The 22,089-nt window shown below is 44.6% G+C and overlaps 1 protein-coding gene across 1 annotated transcript in view; it reads left to right on the top strand.

Annotated features, from left to right (window-relative positions):
* Positions 1-22,089, top strand: part of HTR1F (5-hydroxytryptamine receptor 1F) — a 168,484-nt gene that overhangs the window by 1,534 nt on the left and 144,861 nt on the right. The gene's annotated exons all lie outside the window — the stretch shown is intronic.

Below are 22,089 nucleotides of genomic sequence, written 5' to 3'. Positions count from 1 at the left end.
ATTTACATTTACTTTTGGGCACATATATTAAAGACCTTAGTTTGGAAACTGGTCTTTGTAGCTGGAGAAGAGATGGGACTCCACATGCCTTTCATAGCGCCCAGCACCTGCTTCTGCCCTAAACTGCTCCTAGTTGCGATTACCTATTTGAATTCATCTTCCAAAAACTTATGTTCATCCACTATTTATCCTGCTAATGTTGCAAATGGGATAGAATATGCATTTGTTGGTTATTGCTAGTCTGCAAAGTATTGAGGTCTGTTGGCCCAAGAGCCAAGTATTTTGCTTAGGGGCTGAAAATCATCTTTGCTCATGAAAATAATAACTAGTGTGTGCTGACACTGCACACAAACTTTCTTCAGTGTTGCACTGAACGAGAACGTGGAAGTAGGGGGCAGTCTTTCTTCTGCACCAAGGACAGGAGTGTTAAATGACTGGTCAGCAGCATTGCTCAAACCATTAGCAAGTCTGGGGAACAGTACTGTCTGAACGCTGCAAGTGGTACAGCAGTGACCTTTGCATCAGGCTGTTAAGGTACTGTAAAAGAAGACTAATCTTGGTGCTGCTGCCTCTTTAAAATTGCCCTTCATCAGCAGAAAGCGTGACGGTGCTGTCTTTCTTTGGTGTGATTCCTGCCAAGTCCAGGTTTCTGCAAAGCTTGGCATAAATAGCTGAAAATGTCTTCATTTTGATCGTGGAGACTGCAGCGCTTGAGATTGCCAAAGTAATCAACTCCAAGCCATTGTGCAATGTTAATATCATAACTCAAACTGATTCCTAGTTAAGTCAGAAATTCTGCTTTCTTCAGGAGAGAGTAATAAAGCCTTTGTTTGGGTTGGGGTTTTGCTGTTGTTGTTTGTTTGATTTGGTGCGTGTGGGGTTTTGTTGTTGTTGTTTTGGGGGTTTATTATTATTATTATATTTTCCCAGAAATTTTGGACTCTTCAGGTCTGCAGTGAAACCTGAAAATGAAACCTTTCCTTGTATATTTCCTTGAAGAATTCCTTCTCCTTCCATCCTTCCCTGCTGTGAGCTCCAAATTACCCGGGTTTTTTTTCATCCAGGCAGCAAATGGAAGGGCTAACAGAATATAGTGTCATTACAGGCAAGAAGCACTCAGCACTTGTAGAATATGATTTTCAATACTAAGATTCCTCTTGAGCTGGGGTTACAGGCAAAAAGGGCTCATGCTGCACATGACATCTCTCAGGTGCTCCTGGCATTTTGTGCTAATTCCACATCTGAGGATGACAAACCACTATTTTAATGTTTAAGAGGGCACAAGTGATTAAAATCCAGGCCTTTTTAAAAAACTTACTGATGCACAGCTGTTAGAAGTTACAGCTGAAGGTATGGGTTGTGAGAGAGCAACACCTTTTAACCCCAATTTCATTGGGTAGAAGCCTTACATTCTGCCATTTGAAAAAGCCTTAGAGACTGCCAGATTCAGTGGCTTGCCTCTAGTATTAGTTCCTCACCCAGAAATGGGAGAAAAACTCACAGCTTCAAAATAAAAGAGAAACTGACTTGAAGAGAGCTTTAGTACTCAAAAATCAGTCTTTATACCTTTGTCTTTTTAAATGACTAATCTCCACCTGTGGGTGTCCATACAACCTGCGAGATAACTTTAGAAACCGCTGGAGGCAATTTGTACTATAGGATCTTAAGTAATTAGCATTAAGTACCCAATATGATGCATTTATGTATATGATGAGTTGTATCTCTTGGCTTTCTTTAATTTGTTCTTGCCTGCAGGGTTTCTCTGTAATTTATGATCACAAACAAAGGTTACAGACTCTGTAATTCAAGCTTCAACTGTTATGACATTTTAATACAAAGGCTGATTTACTTTGTCAAAGCATTTGGCAAGAAGGATCAGTCAATGCGATCCATTATTCCTCAACTACTCTGTGGAGAAGTGACTCTATCAAAAACATGTCCCCTGGTTACATTATTCTCCCAAGCTAATTATGTATGTCAGAAACAATGTGACCCTCTACTACTACATAAGTTGGAGGAGTCTCAATGCAAGAACACACAAAGTATTTTTGTTCACTTGATGTTTGATGCCCATGGTGAGAAAGTTGCACCAGGCAGTTGCTCCTGGCAGAGGAGCAAGCTCTTCAGTGTATACACTTCACATTTAAATTAAAAGCAGGGCACATCTCAGAGAATGTTGGGAATCTGTATTATACATGTTGAGCACCAAGTGTTAATTTCATGGGGTTTCATCTTGCAAATTAGTGCAAACTAAGAGAAGGTAGTTGGTGATCATTTCTTCCTGTCCTCAGTTTTCCTGCAGCTCACAGAATCACAGAGGAAGTTCCTGGAGGAAGAAGAGAGCATGCAAGTGCAGTAAACTGTGCAGCCCTAGCCCTAAGAACTGACTAAACACTTAGATGTTTCTCTTGCCTACAGTAGAAGCATATCACATTGCAATTTGGGAGGCTTACTTGGAATTGGAAGAGTTATGAAACTGGATTTGAATCATAGAGCTGTACATCTCTGTGTGTGCATGTGCAGATTTTCTGCAGAAGAGAGGCAGAGAGCCCAAGACTAAAGGCTGGATAAATAGTTTTAAATAGCAAACATGGCTTGCTCTGTCATGAGGCATCAGCAGCTCAGCATGACAAAAAGCCTGATCTAAGGACTTCCACATCACTGGCTTCACTAGAGTGAATCTCTATAAAGCACTAGTTGGAAAACTACATCAGGGCACATGCAAGTAGGCTTGTTAAATATGCCTGAACATTGTGTTTCCTTCTCAACATGCAAGCTGAATTTTGACATTTTTGGTTTGAGTGGAAAGCAGCCCCAAATTGAAAATAAAGCTTATCCAAATGGGGAAAAAAAAAGGCCATTTAAATGGTTATTTTTTTTTTCCCCCTGAAAACATCTTGGGTCTAGTTCATTGGGTTAGGAACTGGCTGGAGGCTGAGCCCAGAGAGTGGTGGTGAATGGTGCCACAGCCAGCTGGCGGCCAGGCACCAGTGGTGTGCCCCAGGGAGCAGTGCTGGGCCCCATCCTCTTTAACATCTTCATTGATGATCTGGATGAGAGGATTGAGTCAGTCATCAGCAAATTTGCAAATGACACCAAGTTAGGAGCAGATGTTGGTCAGTTAGAAGGTTGAAGGGCTCGGCGGAGGGACCTCGACCGACTGGGCAGATGGGCAGAGTCCAACGGGATGGCATTTAACAAGTCCAAGTGCCAGGTACTGCACTTTGGCCACGGCAACCCCATGCAGAGCTACAGGCTGGGGTCAGTGTGGCTGGAGAGCTGCCAAACAGAGAGGGACCTGGGGGTGCTGATTGACACCTGCCTAAACATGAGCCAGCAGTGTGCCCTGGTGGCCAAGAAGGCCAATGGCATCCTGGCCTGCATTAGGAATAGTGTGGCCAGCAGGAGCAGGGAGGTCATTGTGCCCCTGTACTCTGCATTGGTTAGGCCACACCTTGAGTACTGTGTCCAGTTCTGGGCCCCTCAGTTTAAGAAGGACATCGAGACACTTGAATGTGTCCAGAGAAGGGCAACAAGGCTGGGGAGAGGCCTTGAGCACAGCCCTGTGAGGAGAGGCTGAGGGAGCTGGGGTTGCTTAGCCTGGAGAAGAGGAGGCTGAGGGGTGACCTCATTGCCCTCTACAACTACCTGAAAGGTGGTTGTAGCCAGGAAGGGGTTGGTCTCTTCTCCCAGGCAACCAGCACCAGAACAAGAGGACACAGTCTCAAGCTGCGCCAGGGGAAGTTAAGGCTCGAGGTGAGAAGAAAGTTCTTCACTGAGCGAGTCGTTCGTCATTGGAATGTGCTGCCCAGGGAGGTGGTGGAATCATCATCCCTGGAGGTGTTCAAGAGGGGATTGGATGTGGCACTTGGTGCCATGGTCTAGTCATGAGGTCTGTGGTGACAGGTTGGACTTGATGATCCTCGAGGTCTCTTCCAGCCTTAGTGATACTGTGATGCTGTCATTACGTTTTGTACTAAACCATGACTCCACTGTGTTAAATGATGGTGTCAGCATTTCAAGCTTTAACTGGAAATGGGGTTTTGTTGATGGTGAAAACCAAAAAAGATTTGACAGCAAAAGCATCTTAAAATAAAGAAATAACTCGAAATCAGCAAGTCAGGTGGTGTACGTGCAAACACAGCAAGTTATGCCTTAGGTGCCAAATGGTTAAAAAGTCATTCTCTGCCACAGGAAAAATACAGGATTGCATAGATAAGTTATTAGCAGGACTGTCACAATGAGGTACAAAGGGGAGCAAGGATAGAATAGAATAGAATAGAATAGAATAGAATAGAATGGAATGGAATGGAATGGAATGGAATGGAATGGAATGGAATGGAATGGAATGGAATGGAATGGAATAGACCAGGTTGGAAGAGACCTTCAAGATCATTGCATCCAACCTATCAATTAATCCAACACCACCTAATCAACTAAACCATAGCACCAAGCACCCCATCAAGTCTCCTCCTGAAAACCTCCAATGATGGTGACTCCACCACCTTCTCAGGCAGCCCATTCCAATGGCAAATCACTCTCTCTGTACAGAACTTCTTCCTAACATCCAGCCTAAACCTCCCCTGGTGCAGCCTGAGACTGTGTCCTCTTGTTCTGGTGCTGGCTGCCTGGGAGAAGAGACCAACATCCGTCTGTCCGCAACCTCCCTTAAGGTAATTGTAAAGAACAAGAAGGTCTCCCCTGAGCCTCCTCTTCTCCAGGCTAAACAACCCCAGCTCCCTCAGCCTCTCCTCATAGGGCTTGTGCTCAAGACCTCTCCCCAGCCTCGCTACCATCCCTGTCACCATCCCTGGAGGTGTTTCAGTGGTGTGTGGATCTGGTGCTTAGGGATATGGTTAGTGTTGACCTTGCAGTGCTGGGTTGAGAATTGGACTGGATGATCTTCCAAGCAAATATATGCTGTTATTATATAATTCTGTGATCTGGTTGCCTTCTTGTGACATAAATACTTGTGCATGCTTAAATGAGTTTGTATACAAATGCACAGGATTCAGTGTGGGCCCAATATAACCCAAATACGAATGAACAAAAAGTTACAATGAATTATGACAGATCATTGGGAAGATGACCTGCTGGCAAGAGAGGAAAGGACAACAGAAATGAAAACTGAGAGTCAGAGAAGAGTCTGATCCATTATGTAAGTTATGGACAGACTAGGCAAGAAGGACTGTAACTGGCTTACCTAACCAAGAAAAGCTACAACTTTGTGCAGTACTGAAAGATGGTTAGAATCTGATGGATGTTTTATGATAACCTAAACCCAGGAATTCCTCCAAAGGCCACTCTGTACCTGTTGAGGTATGGTTGCATTTGGCAGCTTCTCCTGACTTGAGGAGAACTTCTGAACTCTGCTACTCTGAGGAGATTGGACGTGGCACTTGGTGCCATGGTCTAGTCGTGAGGTCTGTTGGGACAGGTTGGACTTGATGATCCTTGGGGTCTCTTCCAACCTTAGTTATACTGTGATATGTGATACTGTGAGTCACAGTCCAAAATATGACAATTTTAGGAACTTTTGCCCTTCAAAATAGAATTTATGAGCATTTAATGTCTATGAGTGTTACTGCAGAGTCAAGGCTGCAATAACAGTTGAGAACAAATAGACAACAGATTCTTTTTCCTCCTTTTCTGCTGTAGTGAGAATAAAAGTTCATTTCAATCAAGTTTCATTCTTTTTTCCCATAGTAACACTTTCTTCCTAAAGCTGTCTGTAGTTGGTCCCTTACAGCAGCTGAATGATGAGAGCAGAACAGTTGGCTTGGGTCCTTTCATGGATGGGAATGCAAAATGTTCTCAGCTTATTGCTTCCTACTTCTGACAGAGGACACAATGCTTAGTGAATCATTCTTAAGGTCAGCAGCACAGTGACTTCAGCATCACATTGCATCTCTCTCCTCCTTCTTTCTCCCAGTCTCACCATCTATCTCACCTCACAACAGCTAGGCTTCAGGCAAATCACGCTCTCTCATCCTCATCTGTCTGAGATTCCTGGTCTTTTGACTTCCTGGATTGTTCCTGATTGCACTCATATGCATGTACTGACAGTGCCCTGTCTGAGAAACTTCCTGTGTGGGCAGCAGGCTGTTATTTTCCCCTGAGTCCAGAAGCCAGTGTGCATAATACTAACTGAAGGACTGCTGAAATACGTGAAACCCAAGCATTTTCTAGTTGTAAGTGTGGGTGGTTTCTTTGTATCATACCCAAATGTGTTAGTTTCTCAATGCATAGTGCTGGGCCATAACTGGATCTTTTGCTGAAGAAGAGTGATCCCTGGGAGAAAAGGAACATAGCCCTGTCTTTCCACCTAGGAAAAATGCTTCTGACTTGACAACATTAAAGCTATTCAAGTTTATTTGTACTAAGTATGAGGTTGTCTGTGAAATTCAATATGGAAAAAAAGAAGTAGCTGTCAGTACTTGTTCTCTTAGCCTTAGATTTGTGCTGGATTATGAAAGATCAACATGGCTTGGACAAACCACTTTAGTAGGCGATGATGGAGCCCACAGAGAACAAGTTTCCTAACTCACTGTAATGACTGTAGTTCACTGAGTCACTGATGAGAGGGAGGTGCTCTGAAACCAAGAGACAACTGGAATGCAGAGGTCTATTATCAAAAGACAGTTTGGGGGCTGTGGTTTACTGGTATCTCAACTGCCAGAGGCTGTAGACAAATTTGGATCACATCTGTGTTGTTTGCAGGTGCAGCCCAGTCAGTTGTCATAGTATTTCCCTCCAACTCCTGTTATAATAAATCCTAGAACAGGATTCTAACATTGCCACAGACAAAAGCAATAAATGTAGCTTGGGTGAAAATACCAGGAGGGAAATTTTACTCAGAAATAGGTCTTAATAAATCACTGTAACAACTCCTGTCAGGTTGTGAGGCTTACACCACTTGTGGTTGTCCAGGAGACTCTCCTGGGTATCATGTAATGTTTTGATGCATAGTCTAGTATTTAATTATTCATTAACAGTTTAGGTGAGTGAGTAACTTGTACACTTCCCAAGTGATACAAGGTTGAGGGAGAGTGCAAGTGAGTTGAACAGCTGAGTTATAATTTAAGTTGTTTCTAGAAAAGTAGTTCAATAGAACAAAGAGGAAGGATACTCTTGGACAGGAACAGCCAAGAGTGCAAATATAAGAGCAGAGAGGTATATCCCAATGTATGTCAGCAATATCAAAGAGCTGATTCATGTTTAGATAGAATAATTCAGGTGGAAAAGACTCCTGGGATTCATGTTTAGATAGAATAATTCAGGTGGAAAAGACTCCTGGGACTGTCAAGTCCAACCATTGACCCTACTCTACAAAGTTCACCCTTAAACCATATCCCCAAGCACCACATCTAAGCAACCTTTAGACACATCCAGGGATGGTGACTCAAGCATCTCCCTGGGCAGCCTATTTCAATGTCTGGCCACTATTTCTGTGAAAAAAAAAAAGTTTCCTAATGTCCACTCAAAACCTACCCTACTGCAGTTTGAGGCCATTCTCTCTTGTTCTATCGCTAATTACCTGTGAGAAGAGACCAGCACCAAGCTCTCTACAACATCCTTTCAGGTAGTTGTAGAGAAGGATGAGGTCTCCCCTTAACCTTCTCTTGAAACTAAACAACTCCTTCAGTAATTCTTCATAAGATTTCATTCTCTAGGCCCTTCACCAGCTTCATTGCCCTCCCCTGCACCCACTCCAGCACCTTGATATATCTCCCGTATTGAGGTGCCCAAAACTGGACACAACACTCGAGGTGTGGCCTCACTGGTGCTGAGTACAGGGGGACAATCACCTCCTTACTTCTGCTGGACACAGCATTTCTAATACAAGCCAGGATGCCATTGGTTCTCTTGGCCACCTGGGCACACTGCTGTCTCATATTCAGCCGCTTGTTGATGGGTGTAACCCATCTGGCCCCATAGAACAGTGTGCAGCTATGTTACATGCCAGGTCACTGACCACTTCCTCCTATATTGTGATGACCTCATTCAGCATCCCCTCCCTGTCCCATAGCTCATGATTCTGGCTACCCAGGGAACACCTAGTTCCAGTCCTAAAGACTGAGGCAAAGTAGGCATTGATCACCTCTGCCTTTTCCTCATCCTTAGCCAGTGTTAAACTCTGCCTCCAATAAAGGATGGAGATTTTCCCTAGTCCTCCTTTTCTTGTTCATAAATTTATAGAAACATTTTTCATTATCCTTAACAGCTCCAGCTAGTTTGAGCTCTGGATGTTCTAATTTTCTCCCTGCATAACTTCACTACATCTTTACAGGACTCATGAGAGACCCTGTCTCTTCTTTCAAAGCCCATAGATCCTTCTTCTGTTCTTGAGATCCAGCCAGACCAGACTCCTTCCTCTCAGATTTGATTTTTGGCACACAGGGACAGCCTGTTCCTGTGTCTTTAAGACTAGACTTCCCTTCTGAAGTATGCCCAGCCTTCCTGGACTCCTATATGCTTCAGATGATATAACCAGCAGATTCTTTTTGAAAACCTGCTACAAGCCATCCACATCTCGTGTCTGGGCATGTGGGGAACAGAGCAGGGCCACTCTGCAATGGGTGACATGGTGGGAGCCAAGGTAACCTCAATGGGGACACAGATGAGTGCAGGCAGGAAGAGCAAAGTGCTGGTAATGGGACACATCAACAGTCCCAGCAGAGTGAGGAGATGAACCAGGACCAGGGGCAACCCAAGGCTACAGGCAGAAAACAAAATGTGTCCTTGACATTGGATGAGGGCATTGAGTCCATGGTCAGTAAATTTGCAGATGACACCAAGCTGGGGGCAGGAGTTGATCTGTTAGAGAGCAGGAGAGCTCTGCAGAGGGACCTTGCCAGGCTGGACAGATGGGCAGAGTCCAAGGGCATCAGATTGAACACATCCAAGTGCCAGGTTATACACATTGGTCACAACAACCCCAGGCAGTGCAACAGGCTGGGGACAGAGTGGCTGAGAGCAGCCAGGCAGAGAAGGACCTGGGGGTACTGGTTGAGAGTAGGCTGAACATGAGCCAGCAGTGTGCCCAGGTGGCCAAGAAGGCCAATGGCATCCTGGCCTGCATCAGGAAGAGTGTGGCCAGCAGGAGCAGGGAAGTCCTTGTGCCCTGTGCTCAGCACTGGTCAGGCCACACCTTGAGTCCTGACTCCAGTTCTGGGCCCCTCAGGTTAGGAAAGATGTTGAGCTGCTGGAAGGTGTCCAGAGAAGGGCAACAAGGCTGGGGAGGGGTCTGGAGCACAGCCCTGTGAGGAGAGGCTGAGGGAGCTGGGGTTGCTTAGCCTGGAGAAGAGGAGGCTCAGGGGAGACCTGCTGAAGGGAGGTGTTCAAGGGGAGATTGGACATGGCACTTGGTGCCATGGTCTAGTTGTGAGGTCTGTTGGGACAGGTTGGACTTGATGATCCTTGGGGTCTCTTCCAACCTTAGTTATACTGTGACACTGTGATACTGTTGTAGCCAGGTGGGGGTTGGTCTCTTCTTCCAGGCACCCAGCACGAGAACAAGAGGACACAGTCTCAAGCTGTGCCAGGGGAGGTTTAGGCTGGATGTTAGGAAGAAATTCTTCCCAGCAAGAGAGATTGGCCATTGGAATGTGCTGCCCAGGGAGGTGGTGGAGTCACCATCACTGGATGAGGCACTTGGTGCCATGGTTCAGTTGATTAGATGGTGCTGGTTGATAGGTTGGACTTAATGATCTCAAAAGCCTTTTCCAACCTGGTTAATTCTATTCTATTCTAAAAAGGGCCCCTGCTGTTTTGGAAATGATGAGGTGTGCATTTCTTTTCGCCTAGACCAAAAGTCATGGGTGATTGTTGGGTTTGGGTTTGGGTTATGGTGGTTTTGAATTATTTTCATTAAAATGTTTAGATATTTATTCCTAGTATAAATAATTATCTAAATTTTGTAATAGTAGTAAGGAGTTGTGGGTATATCTACACTGTTACTTCCCTGATTTGCTGTTAAATCCCTGTCTTCTGATCATCCAGACTATATCAGTATCAGTTTGCTTGGGCCCTGTTACAGAGTAAACATTTCCTCCCAGACAAAAGCCAGGCATGGATTGGGAGGTGATTTGCTGAGGAAATACTTTCAAATAGGCACAATAATTGAGACCATACCCAGACTGGAATCTTTCTGTCCTATCTAGTATTTTTCAGTGCTGTTCCAGCAGATCTTTTGCCCTTAAGAGCTCACAAGCCCTCATGCCATGTTAATGGCATAGAAACCTACCTTCTCCTGGGTATTATGCTGTCAAACTACATTCCACTAGTTCAACTGTCTTGAACCATAAACCCTCTAAAACCCAGTAATGTCTTTAAGCCACAGGGACCTGTGTTAGACATCATACAGTGTGGGTTCTGCTGTTTACACTGGTCTATTCTATTCTATTCTATTCTATTCTATTCTATTCTATTCTATTCTATTCTATTCCATTCCATTCCATTCCATTCCATTCCATTCCATTCCATTCCATTCCATTCCATTCTATTCTTGGCACCAGTCACACTCAGGCTAGGGAGCAGGGATCTCTCAGGAGTAAATACATCTTTTCTGTTTGTTTTAGATACCCCTGGTTCAGGCTTATGTGATTTGTTTGCATTTCAGATTTTGTCTAAGTTTTCTCCTTGATGACCCAGGAAACTGCAAGCCAGTTAGCCTCACCTCCATCCCCAGAAAGGTGATGGAACAGCTCATTCTGGATGTGATCTCTAAGAACATGGAGGAAAAGAAGGTGATCAGGCATGGTCAAGATGGATTCACCAAGGGGAAATCACACTTGACCAGTCTGATAGCTTTCTATGATGGAGTGACAAGCTGGGTAGGTGAGGGGAGAGCAGTGCAGTGGATGTTGCCTGCTTCAACTTCAGCAAGAGTTTTGACACTGTCTTCAACAGCAACCTCATAGGTCAGCTTAGGAAGTGTCAGTTAAATGTGTGGACAGTGAGGTGAAATGAGATCTGGATGAATAACAGACCTCAGAGTGTTATGATCAGAGTCTAGTTGGAAGCCTGTAGCTAGTGGTGTTCCCCAGGGGTCAGTACTGGGACCAGTCTTGTATTGCATATTCATCAATGACCTGAATGGAGGGACGGAGAGTACTCGCAGCTGACGATTCAAAACTAAGAGGAGTGGCTGACACACCAGAAGGCTGTGATGTCATTCAATGAGACATGGACAGGCTGGAGAGTTGGACAGATGCACACCTCATGAAGTTCAAAAAGGGCAAGTGTAGAGTCCTGCACCTGGGGAGGAATAACACTATGCATCAATACAGGTTGCAGCTGACCTGCTGCAAAGCAGCTCTGTTGGAGATGAGGCAGATAACAAGTTAACCATGAGCTATGTGCCCTCATGGCCAAGAATGCACACAGTGTCCTGTGGCACATTAAAAAGGTATGGCCAGCAGGTCAAAGGACGTTCTCTTCTCCCTCTATTCTGCCCTAGTGAGGCCACATCTGAAGTATTGTATCAAATTCTGGGCTCCCCAGCTCAAGAGAGACTGGGAACTACAAGAGAGAATCTAGCAGAAGGGTACAAAGATAAGTAGGTGACTGAAGCATCTTTCTTACAAGGAGATGCTTGGGGCTATTTAGCCTGAAGAAGAAAAAAAATGTGAGTGGATCTTATCAATGCTTTTCTAAAGGGAAGGTGTTAAGAGGATGGAGCCAGACCCTTTCCATTTGTGCCCTGCAACAGGACAAAGGGCAATGGGCACAAACAGAAGAGGTTCCATCTGAACATGAGGAAAAACTTCTTTACTTGAGGGTGACTGAACAATGAAACAGGTTGCCTAGAGAGGCTATGGAGTTTCCTTCTCTGGAGATAATTCAGAGCCTGACTGGATGCAATCCTGTGCAACACACTCCAGGCAAACCTACTTCAGCAGAGTGATTTGACTAGATGATTTCCAGAGGTCCATTCTGTGGTTCCATGAAAGCAGAAAAGGTTCTCTCCAGTCCAGGGCAATCCATTTACCGCCAGACAGATGACAAAATGAAACAGCAAGATGAGCAGCCTAGAATGACTCCATCAGGTTTTGGCACAAAAGTCGGTGGTGCTTTGAGCTCTCTGTACAGACAAATTTGACCTAAAGAAAAAGATCTTTATTTGGGTACAGCTACTAAGGAAGGATGAGTAAATGTAAAGAGTAAAGGATGAGTAAAGAGGGCTTAAGCGTGGAGCCTGCATATGACTGCGCTGGTAGCAAGTACCTCTAAGAGGTGAGCTATCCAGAACCCCAAGTAACAATAAAGAATGAGAGCTTTCCAGATGCTGTCAGTTTTCTAGAGGATGACTTGCCCTTTAGTGAAGCAGTTGATTGGTTTCTAGTGGACAACAGATTGAGCCCTGTACATATGATACCATGACACGATTCGATATTCACTCTGGAATTCTCAATCCGCTGTGGCCACGTATGTCAGCCAAGTGTGTCACCTGCACTTAGGCAAGTGATCTTTAATCAGTGGCAACAGCTCAGAGTGTGTATCTTGGTTTTAACATGACCTGCTAGGCTGTGATCTGTAGCTGCTTGACCTATAACAGATAACGCCATCAGGAGAAACAAGTGCTAAAATGGGAAATAGCTTTCTTTGCTTTCATTAACATTCACCTGGCACTCCAAAGCGCTGTGCTGTAGCTGGGCCAACACAACCACACATAGAGTGCAAGTTCATCCATGATGGCATGCCTTAATTACCTCTTCCTAATGCATTTATGTTTCTTCTATCATTTCTCAAGTAATAAGTCAAGTCTGCTGTTCATTATCCCCATCACTGATCCTGTACTCAAACTTGAGCACAAGCCCTGTGAGGAGAGGCTGAGGGAGCTGGGGTTGCTTAGCCTGGAGAAGAGGAGGCTCAGGGGAGACCTTCTTGCTCTCTCCAACTCCCTGAAGGGAGGTTGTAGCCAGGTGGGGGCTGGTCTCTTCTCCCAGGAAACCAGCACCAGAACAGGAGGACACAGTCTCAAGCTGCACCAGGAGAAGTTTAGGCTGGATGTGAGGAGAAAGTTCTTCACAGAGATTGGTCATTGGAATGTGCTGTCCAGGGAGGAGGTGGAGTCACCATCCCTGGAGGTGTTCAAGAGGGGATTGGATGTGGCACTTGGAGCCATGGTTTAGTTAGTCATGAGGTGTTGGGTGATAGGTTGGACTTGATGATCTCTGAGGTCTTTTCCAACGTTATGGATTCTATGATTCTGTGATGCTATGATACATACTGTCTCTTTGGGTAGTTTGCTAGACTAATATCACTCATTTCTTATCATATATAGCTACATGCATGAAATAAGCAGATAATTTTTAGTCATTTCAGTCATTTCAAACTACTAAGTCTCTCTAAAAGCAGCCATTTATTTCTGACTTCAGGAGTCTGTAAAGCTTGTCTATCATCAGTGACAATGAGCACAAGCTCTGAACGTAGCAATAACTTAATCTTTAAAAAGAAAAGAAGATAAATGTGTCTTGCACATTTTCAGGGCAATATAATCCAGAACCCTGCCATGAACAGTACTTCTAAGTATTTAAACCATTTCCTTCTTGGGTGCTAGTGGGAAAAAGAGGAGAAGGCCCAAGGAAAAGACGAGGTTGTGAAACCAAAGAGCAGGGGAAGAAAGGGGAGTGGGAGGAGCTGTCACTCACAGGAGCAGCCCTCAAACAACAGTGACTAAGTAAGAGAAATTTTTTTAGGTGCAAAATGTGAAATGCATGTTGACACTGAAAAACATGCAAAATAAAATATGCTAACTGAGGGACACTAAACCAAAGAGTTTACTACTACATAGTTTTGAAAAGGTGTTCTGCTTTCAGCATAAAACTGTTTCTTGTCTTGCACTCTGAATAGCTGATGTTGAAGATCATCTGTAACCATATAGTCAAGAAAAGGATGCCATTTTAACCAGTAAATTTGTTTGTGGATACACATTGACGACGGTGATTGGAGTCAATACAGCTGACCAATATGATCGAGTATTGTTCCTTTATTGTTCCAGTATGGCAGGCCTATGGTGCAGGCCCATGGTGTGGGTATAGCACAGTAGAGTAAAGCATAGAAAGAGAAGGGACAGGAAAGGCAGAAGTGCCTAGCAAGGGAACTTCTACAACTTATATAAACTCAGAGTGCCTTGTTGGCATGGCCTCACTGGTTCCCTGTGAGTGACCACACATCACACTATTATAGATTATTGGTCCAACTACTAATGACATGCAAGGTTTGTTGATCTCAAAGGTCTTTTCCAACCTGGTTAATTCTATTCTATTCTAGATCCCCTCTCAGTCTTCTCTTCTCCAGACTAAATAGCCCCAGGTCTGTCAGTCTCTCTTCATAAGGGAGGTATCCAATTCCTCTAATCATCCTCGTGACTCTCCATTGGGCTCTCACTATCAGGTCCCTGTCTCTCTTTAATTGGGGAGCCCAAATCTGGACACAATATACCAGGTGTGGTCTCACCACAGCAGAATAGAGGGGGACAAGAACCTCTCTAGACCTGCTGGAAGCATTTTTCTTGATGCAACCCAGGATACCATTGGCCCTCTTGACCACAAGGGCACATTGCTATTTCATGGTGAACTTCCTGTCCCCCAGGGCTCTAAGGTCTTTCTCCACAGAGCTGCTTTCCAGCAGGGCAGCCCCTAACTTGTACTGGTGACTGCTGTTATTCCTTCCCTATCGACAACGGAGATTGGACTCAATGCATCTGACCAATATGATCGAGTATTGATCCTTTATTGTTCCAGTATTGCAGGCCTGTGGTGCAGGCCTATAGTGTGAGTATAGCACAGTAAAGCAAAGCATAGAAAGAGAAGGGACAGGAAAGGCAGAAGTGCGTAGCAAGGGAACTTCTACAACTTCTATAAACTCAGAGTGCCTTGTTGGCATGGACTCATTGGTTCCCTATGAGTGACCACACATCACACTAGTATAGATTATTGGTCCAACTACTGATGACATGCAAGGTTTGTTGATGCAGGTGCATGTCCTGCTGTCCCAAGATAACTTGCTGTGTTTATAGCTACCAGTGCCTTGTTTTAGTTACATGCTGCAGGCACAGCACTGTTTGGTACACTGCTAGCTGGCTCTGCACTGATGCTGAGCATGGCCTAGCACCATGTCAGGCTCTAGGCCTGCACTGCCAGATTGCTCACACCGCTTGTCGCTGGCATTGCCACAGATACATTCAAACAGGTTTTTTCCAGAACAAACTTTGAGAAATATTGAGCATAGCAACCTTCACTCCTTTAACAGTTCTGATAAAGCAGGCAAAGGAGATAGTTGCCACAGACAGCAGTGTTTCTGTTGCCCTAGTACTTCGGTAATTAGAAAGCACATTCTAGACATGAATTCTTGCTCTTTGGGAGTTTCACATCTTGCAGCAGCTACAACCTCATGAAGGACCACGTTCTCTGGCTCTCCTGCTCCTCCTGCATTTTACAAGCTGTTGACAATCAGGCTTGGAGCCACGCAACAGAAGCAAGAATGGCTCTATGAGCAGCTTTTTACAGCGCTCTTGAGGGCATAGGCGACCTGGTCCAAAGCCCCCTTTTTCTCTAGTTAAGATAAGGGTCTGAAACAGGCTTTGGTTAGTAACTGTAAGGGGAGAGCAGGAAGAAACAGGCACTTTGTGTTGCTAGTTGCACAGGTGCCCACAGTTCTAACTGCTTCACCCTTCCCCAGAACAGGCAGAGCTGACCTCTGCTGGAATGAAAGCGTATAAAAAGAAAATCAAGGGACCAAGTGAAGAAGAACTTCATTTTGACACATTCCTCTTTTCTTTTCAATGCCTGTTTAGAGAAAATGCCATTAAATTATTCTTTCTCAAGACCTATTTGTGAAAGCTAGGAGGTGAGGAGAAAGTTCTTCACAGAGAGTTGTTAGCCATTGGAATGTGCTGCCCAGGGAAGTGGTGGAGTCACCATCACTGGAGGTGTTCAAGAGGGGGCTGGACGTGACACTTGAAGCCGTGGTTTAGTACTCATGAGATGTTGGGTGACAGGTTGGACTTTATCATCTTTGAAGTCTCTTCTAACCTTATTGAGTCTATGATTGTATGATTCTATGGTCTGTCTAATGCAATCTGACTTCCAGCATGTATTAAAGAAGTATGTAGTCAAGAAAAAGATGGGGCAGCACATACATTTTCATTTGTTTCATAAACTTTTGAGGCACCTTGGTGGAAGTGGCACAGGAATCTAGATTGAAATCCATTGCAGCAGCATATAACCTAAGCTGAATGCAAATTGACAGAGAGGTGTGTTGAAAATACATGTAGGCCAAAACATGATTTACATAGGAAGGAGCACTGTGTCAGGAGCTGCTTGAGTTCATCAGAGCTTGCTTCACTTAGAAATGTGATTCTGACATTTTTACTGCCAGTTCTTACCATAAAAGCAATACTTAGAATCATAGAATCAGTAAGGTTGGAAAAGACCTCAAAGAACATCAAGTTCAACCTGTCACCCAACACCTCAGGACTAACTAAACCATGGCACCTAGTGCCACCTCCAGTCCCCTCTTGAACACCTCCAGGGACAATGACTCCACCACCTCCCTGGGCAGCCCATTCCAATGGCCAACAACTCTCTCTGTGAACAACTTTCTCCTCACCTCCAGCCTTAAAGTTGTTACTTATTCTAGGTTGTTGCTTATTCTAGGTGTGACCAACTTGCTTGTTCCCTTAACCATTCCTGAGAGAATTACTTTTGCAATGTCATAATTTGGTGATGCCTTTTCTGCATGACTGATGTGAGGCAATGGAACTGTAACTAAAGGACTTTTACTTTCTCATTTTTCATTGAGACAATATCAGGTAGACTTCTTTGGCAATAACCTGGCATAAAGCTTTGTCTGTTGAGCCCAAGCACATTTACTTTCTGGAAACTCTTTCATGTGATGTGGAGAAGCATAGATCATGTGAAGAATGATAACCTTACTAGTCAATCTGAGAAATAAACCATTTATCTAAGAGGCTTGCTCTGGTACAGCTGTAGGTATGAGTCATTGGCTTAAGATCACAAAGTATGGCAGGGATATTAAGAACATAAAAGCAGATATTTTAATATATTTGGTGAAGTAATTAAAGAAAGAAAGAATAAAGGAAATAAAAAGAGTTGTTTGTCCTGACTGAAACAGAAAGCTTCTTTCTGTGATGATGAGAGGAGACCACAGCTCTCATATTCCCTGTTACAAATCGTCTAGACCAACACCTGCCAAACAAGTGCTGTTGTTGGACATATTGCCCTTTAAACAGTTATAGAAATCAATAAGAACAGGGATCAAGATTTATTGCTCTTGTTTTCACTAAGAAAGACTTTGGCACCCTATCTCTATTCTTCAGACTCTGCTCTTGCTGCCTACAACAGCTGCTAGCTCCAAGATAGCTAAGCTGCAGCAAAGAATATCCTGGAAGTGTGGAGAGACCCTATGAGCAGAACTGATCTCGATGCCTAGCCACCTCCCAGCCAGGGAAGAGAGGGTGAAGCTGAGTGAGGGCAAAGTCTGGGTAAAAAGCACATTTCTTCCTTTCTTTTTATCTTCACCTCCTTCTAAAACCTATCCTAAAAATCTGAATAATTTTTATTCTGTCTCTGTAGTGCAGGGAACTACAAGAATTTGTTCTTGCCTCTCTCATTTGGTGCCTTTGAGACTCAGCAGTGTCATGCCTAGCTTTCAGGCAAGAGCCTCATCTCCAGAATCTACAGGGGAGCAGCTCATACATTGCAATCAACTGGCTTAGAGTCAATTCAATTTAGATCAAAGTGATGATAATGTGTTAAAGGGAAGAACTAAAGAGGTAATTCAGGATATGTTTCTGAAAGGTTATCCAGCTAGCTACTTTATGGGTTTTGTTTCTTTGCAGTTTAGATTCCCATTTACTTCCAAGCACTCAGTGCCCAGACCCAGGTTTTTCTGTTTGCAAGTCCAATGAGATGTAGAAAAAGGGAACTGATCAGAACTAAGGAAATACATTAATAAATGCATTTAAAAGTTAAAAAACATTCCTAGTGTAGTTCCTGCTTTTCAGATGCTCCACTGTGGTAAGAAAGAGGCTGTACCACAGCTTGTGTCACTGAGCTACATGAGTGACTATGGAAGCAAAACCTTATTTGGATAGGCTGCCCTGCTGTTAACTTGCCTCCTCTCAGGTAGACACACAAGCCACCACCACTACATTATGCTCAGCACTGACTACAACAGTGCTTGTGAGGGAGTTTTGAAGGCAGGAGGCTTGCCTTGGAGAACAAGGTTTGAACCACGGTGTCTGAGAAACTGGTGCTCTCCCTTGTACCACAGCTGGCCTGGAAATCAGGCTAGCAGAAATACAAAAGCTGCTGCTACCTCCAGCCTTACTGTGGGCTGTGTGGTTTCTGTTGGTTCTGGAGATTCATCCCCTTCCTGGTTGTGGCAGAAACCACCACACTGGTTCCTGTAAAAGATGGGCAGTCTCCTTGTCCAGGAGGAAACGGTCCATGCCAGCGTTTGTGAGTGAGCTGCTGAGTTCTTCCATAGCAAGAACACAGGGGCTGGGCTGAACCCTTAGCTGCTTGGATCCCCACAAGTCCATGGGACCAGATGGGATCCACCCTAGGGTGCTGAGAGAACTGGCAGGTAAGCTGGCCAAGCTGCTCTCCATCACTTTTCAACACTCCTGGCACACTGGAGAGGTCCCAGAGGACTGGAAGCTGGCCAGCGTGGTGCCCATCCACAAGAAGGGCCGGTTGGACGAGCCAGGGAATTCCAGGCCTGTCAGCCTGACCTCAGTGCCAGGCAAGATTATGGAACAGCTTATCCTGAGTGCAATCACACAGCACTTACAGGCTGGCCAGGGGATCTGGCACAGCCAGCATGGGTTTAGGAAGGGCAGGTCCTGCCTGACCAACCTGATCTCCTTCCATGATCAGGTGACTGCCTGGTGGATGTGAGGCAGGCTGTGGATGTAGTCTGCCTGGACTTCAGCATGGCCTCTGACATCGTCCCCCACAGCAAACTCCTGGCCAAGCTGTCAGCCCCTGGCTTGGACAGCAGCACTCTGAGCTGAGTTCGGAACTGGCTGGAGGCTGAGCCCAGAGAGTGGTGGTGAATGGTGCCACAGCCAGCTGGCAGCCAGGCACTAGTGGTGTCCCCCAGGGATCAGTGCAGGGCACCATGCTCTTCTGGGCCCCTCAGGTTAGGAAAGATGTTGAGATGCTGGAAGGTGTCCAGAGAAGGACAACAAAGCTGGGGAGGGGTCTGGAGCACAGCCCTGTGAGGAGAGGCTGAGGGAGCTGGGGTTGCTTAACCTGCAGAAGAGGAGGCTGAGGGGAGACCTTCTTGCTCTCTCCAACTCCCTGAAGGGAGGCTCTAGCCAGGTGGGGGTTGGTCTCTTGTCCCAGGCACCCAGCACCAAAACAAGAGGACACAGCCTCAAGCTGCACCAGGGGAGGTTCAGACTGGAAGTTAGGAAGAAATTCTTTATAGAGCGAGTGATTGGCCATTGCAATGTGCTGTCCAGGGAGGTGGTGGAGTTGCCATCATTAGAGGTGTTCAGGAGGAGACTTGATGAGGTGCTTGGTGCCATGGTTTAGTTGATTAGATGGTGTTGGACGATAGGTTGGACACGATGATCTCTGAGGTCTCTTCCAACCTGGTCTATTCTATTCTATTCTATTCTATTCTATTCTATTCTATTCTATTCTATTCTATTCTATTCTATTCTATTCTATTCCATTCCATTCCATTCCATTCCATTCCATTCCATTCCATTGCATCCTATCCTATCCTATCCTATCCTATCCTATTCTATCCTATCCTATTCTATTCTATTCTATTCTATTCTATTCTATTCTATTCTATTCTATTCTATTCTATTCTACTCTATTCTATTCTATTCTATTCTATTCTATTCTATTCTATTCCATTCCATTCCAGTCCATTCCATTCTATCCTATTCTAATCTATTCTATTCTATTCTATTCTATTCCATTCCATTCCATTCCATTCCATTCCATTCCATTCCATTCCATTCCATTCTCTCCTATCCTATCCTATCCTATCCTATCCTATCCTATCCTATCCTATCCTATCCTAATGCCCGACCCTGCATAGTGCCTGCTTGTCTGAAGCATGGAAACAGAAAATTCATTAATGGACTTCAAAATTTCAGCAAGTCTGAACTGGGGATACCAGCAAGAACAATATCCAAATTGTAAATGCACCTATTAAACATGGTTTCAAAAAGGCTTCTGATTCAAAATGCAACCGATTAAAACATGGACCACAAGAAAGAGATTGGATAATTACAAGCAATAGACTGAAATAGAACTTCTCATATATCATCTAGATGTTTTGCCCTCATGCCACCTATTGCTCTCACTAGACCATTCTGAATCACACACTATATTGTCAGTTCAGCTGTAACAGGGCACTAGCTATGGGTAAGGCTCTCACAGAGGCAAAAATAATCAAAGTATGTAAGTAGTTCATTTTCATAATTTGAAATTACTTGCATTTTATGCAGTCAGAATCACCATCTAAGTTGTTAGCAACTCCTTTGGAGTATTTCTGGATATAGTTTATGAATTCTGACAGGAAGGGTAGCAAGCCCTTTTTGTAAGCAAGTTCATGATACTGACTCTTGCACTGGGATGAAAATCACTTCAAAAGTAATGGCATAACTCTCAGTTCCAAGACATCTGATATGCGAAAAATACAGCAAGAAACTGTGCAAACAGGAATCACAGAGCTGGTTTGAAGAGGGAAGAGCAGACATCACATCACGGAATGGGCTGCCCAGGGAGGTGGTGGAATCACCGTGCCTGAAGGTGTTCAAGAGGGGATTGGACGTGGCACTTGGTGCCATGGTTTAGTAGTCATGAGGTGTTGGGTGACAGGTTGGACTTGGTGATCTCAGAGGCCTCTTCCAACCTTATTGATGCTATGATGCTGTGATTCTATGAAAGAGATTACCATCCTGTGGGCAGCCCAAGGCTGCTTTTTCCTACAGCATGGCTCTTGGAGTGGCTGCTGGCCCTTGGTTCAAAGAGATGGGTCTAACTTCGTCCTCTGCCAAAGCGTGTGACCCTGGCCTCACCATTTAATCTCCCTATGTCATAAGGCAATGTGGGGATCATTGCCTTTTTTAACAAAGAACTAGGAAGAAAAATACATTGAAGAGCAAGAGATACTTGAACTCTGCAGGGATGAACTATGCATATATTGCTCAGACTGACAGATCTCCTGTGATGAGCTTCCCTGTGGTTTCAAGCTCAGGGTTACTCAGTCTGCTGTCTTGGTATGGAATGTGAGAAATACCTGCAAATGCATTTTAAGCAGGGCATGCACCTCTAGAGGCCTCCAAATAAGAGATGTGCCTCTGATTTTATCAATAGCCAGCCAGAGGTTAAAAGGAGAATTAGCAAATAGTGACTCAATCTTAGAATGCTTCCCTCCCAGCGAGGTGACAGGAAGCATTCACAGCTGCTTCTGAAGACCTGCACCAGATCTTCCCATCCTCCCTGTATGCAGCAATATCAGCTGATCATTTATTTTCAGTAGGGCTTTTCATCACTGAGATTAGACACTTCACTTACCAGGAATGGAATTAGTCCATTCACAGGGTGGAATTAAACAATTAAAGAGTGTTAACATCATGGAGCTGAGTACTGCAATTCCCAACAAGTTATCTGAGCAGCAAAACTTTTGAAGCTACCTTTTCTGCAGTTCTTTTTCTTACAAAAGTTTTCATTCTTTCTGACCCATCACACAGATTCTCTAACATCTAGTAATAAGTTGATCACATGCTGCAGCCTTTTTATTAACAAGGGCTTGCCATGTGTCTATTTGGCAATGTGATTTCATCAGCCATAAATGGTGTGGCCAGCATGAGCAAGGAAGTCATTGTGCCTGGTACTCAGCACTGGTTAGACTACACCTTGAGTCCTGTGTCCTGTTCTGGGACCCTCAATTACAGAAGGACAGTGAGACTCCTGAACGTGTCCAGAGAAGGGCAACAATGCTGGGGAGAGGCCTGGAGCACAGCCCTGTGAGGAGAGGCTGAGGGAGCTGGGGTTGTTTAGCCTGGAGAAAAGGAGGCTCAGGGGA

Source organism: Dryobates pubescens, chromosome 12 (genome assembly GCF_014839835.1).
Source record: "Dryobates pubescens isolate bDryPub1 chromosome 12, bDryPub1.pri, whole genome shotgun sequence".
In the NCBI taxonomy this organism is placed as follows: Eukaryota; Metazoa; Chordata; class Aves; order Piciformes; family Picidae; genus Dryobates; species Dryobates pubescens.
The sequence above is the reverse complement of the archived record's forward strand: the minus strand, read 5'-3'. Positions and strand labels throughout refer to the sequence as shown.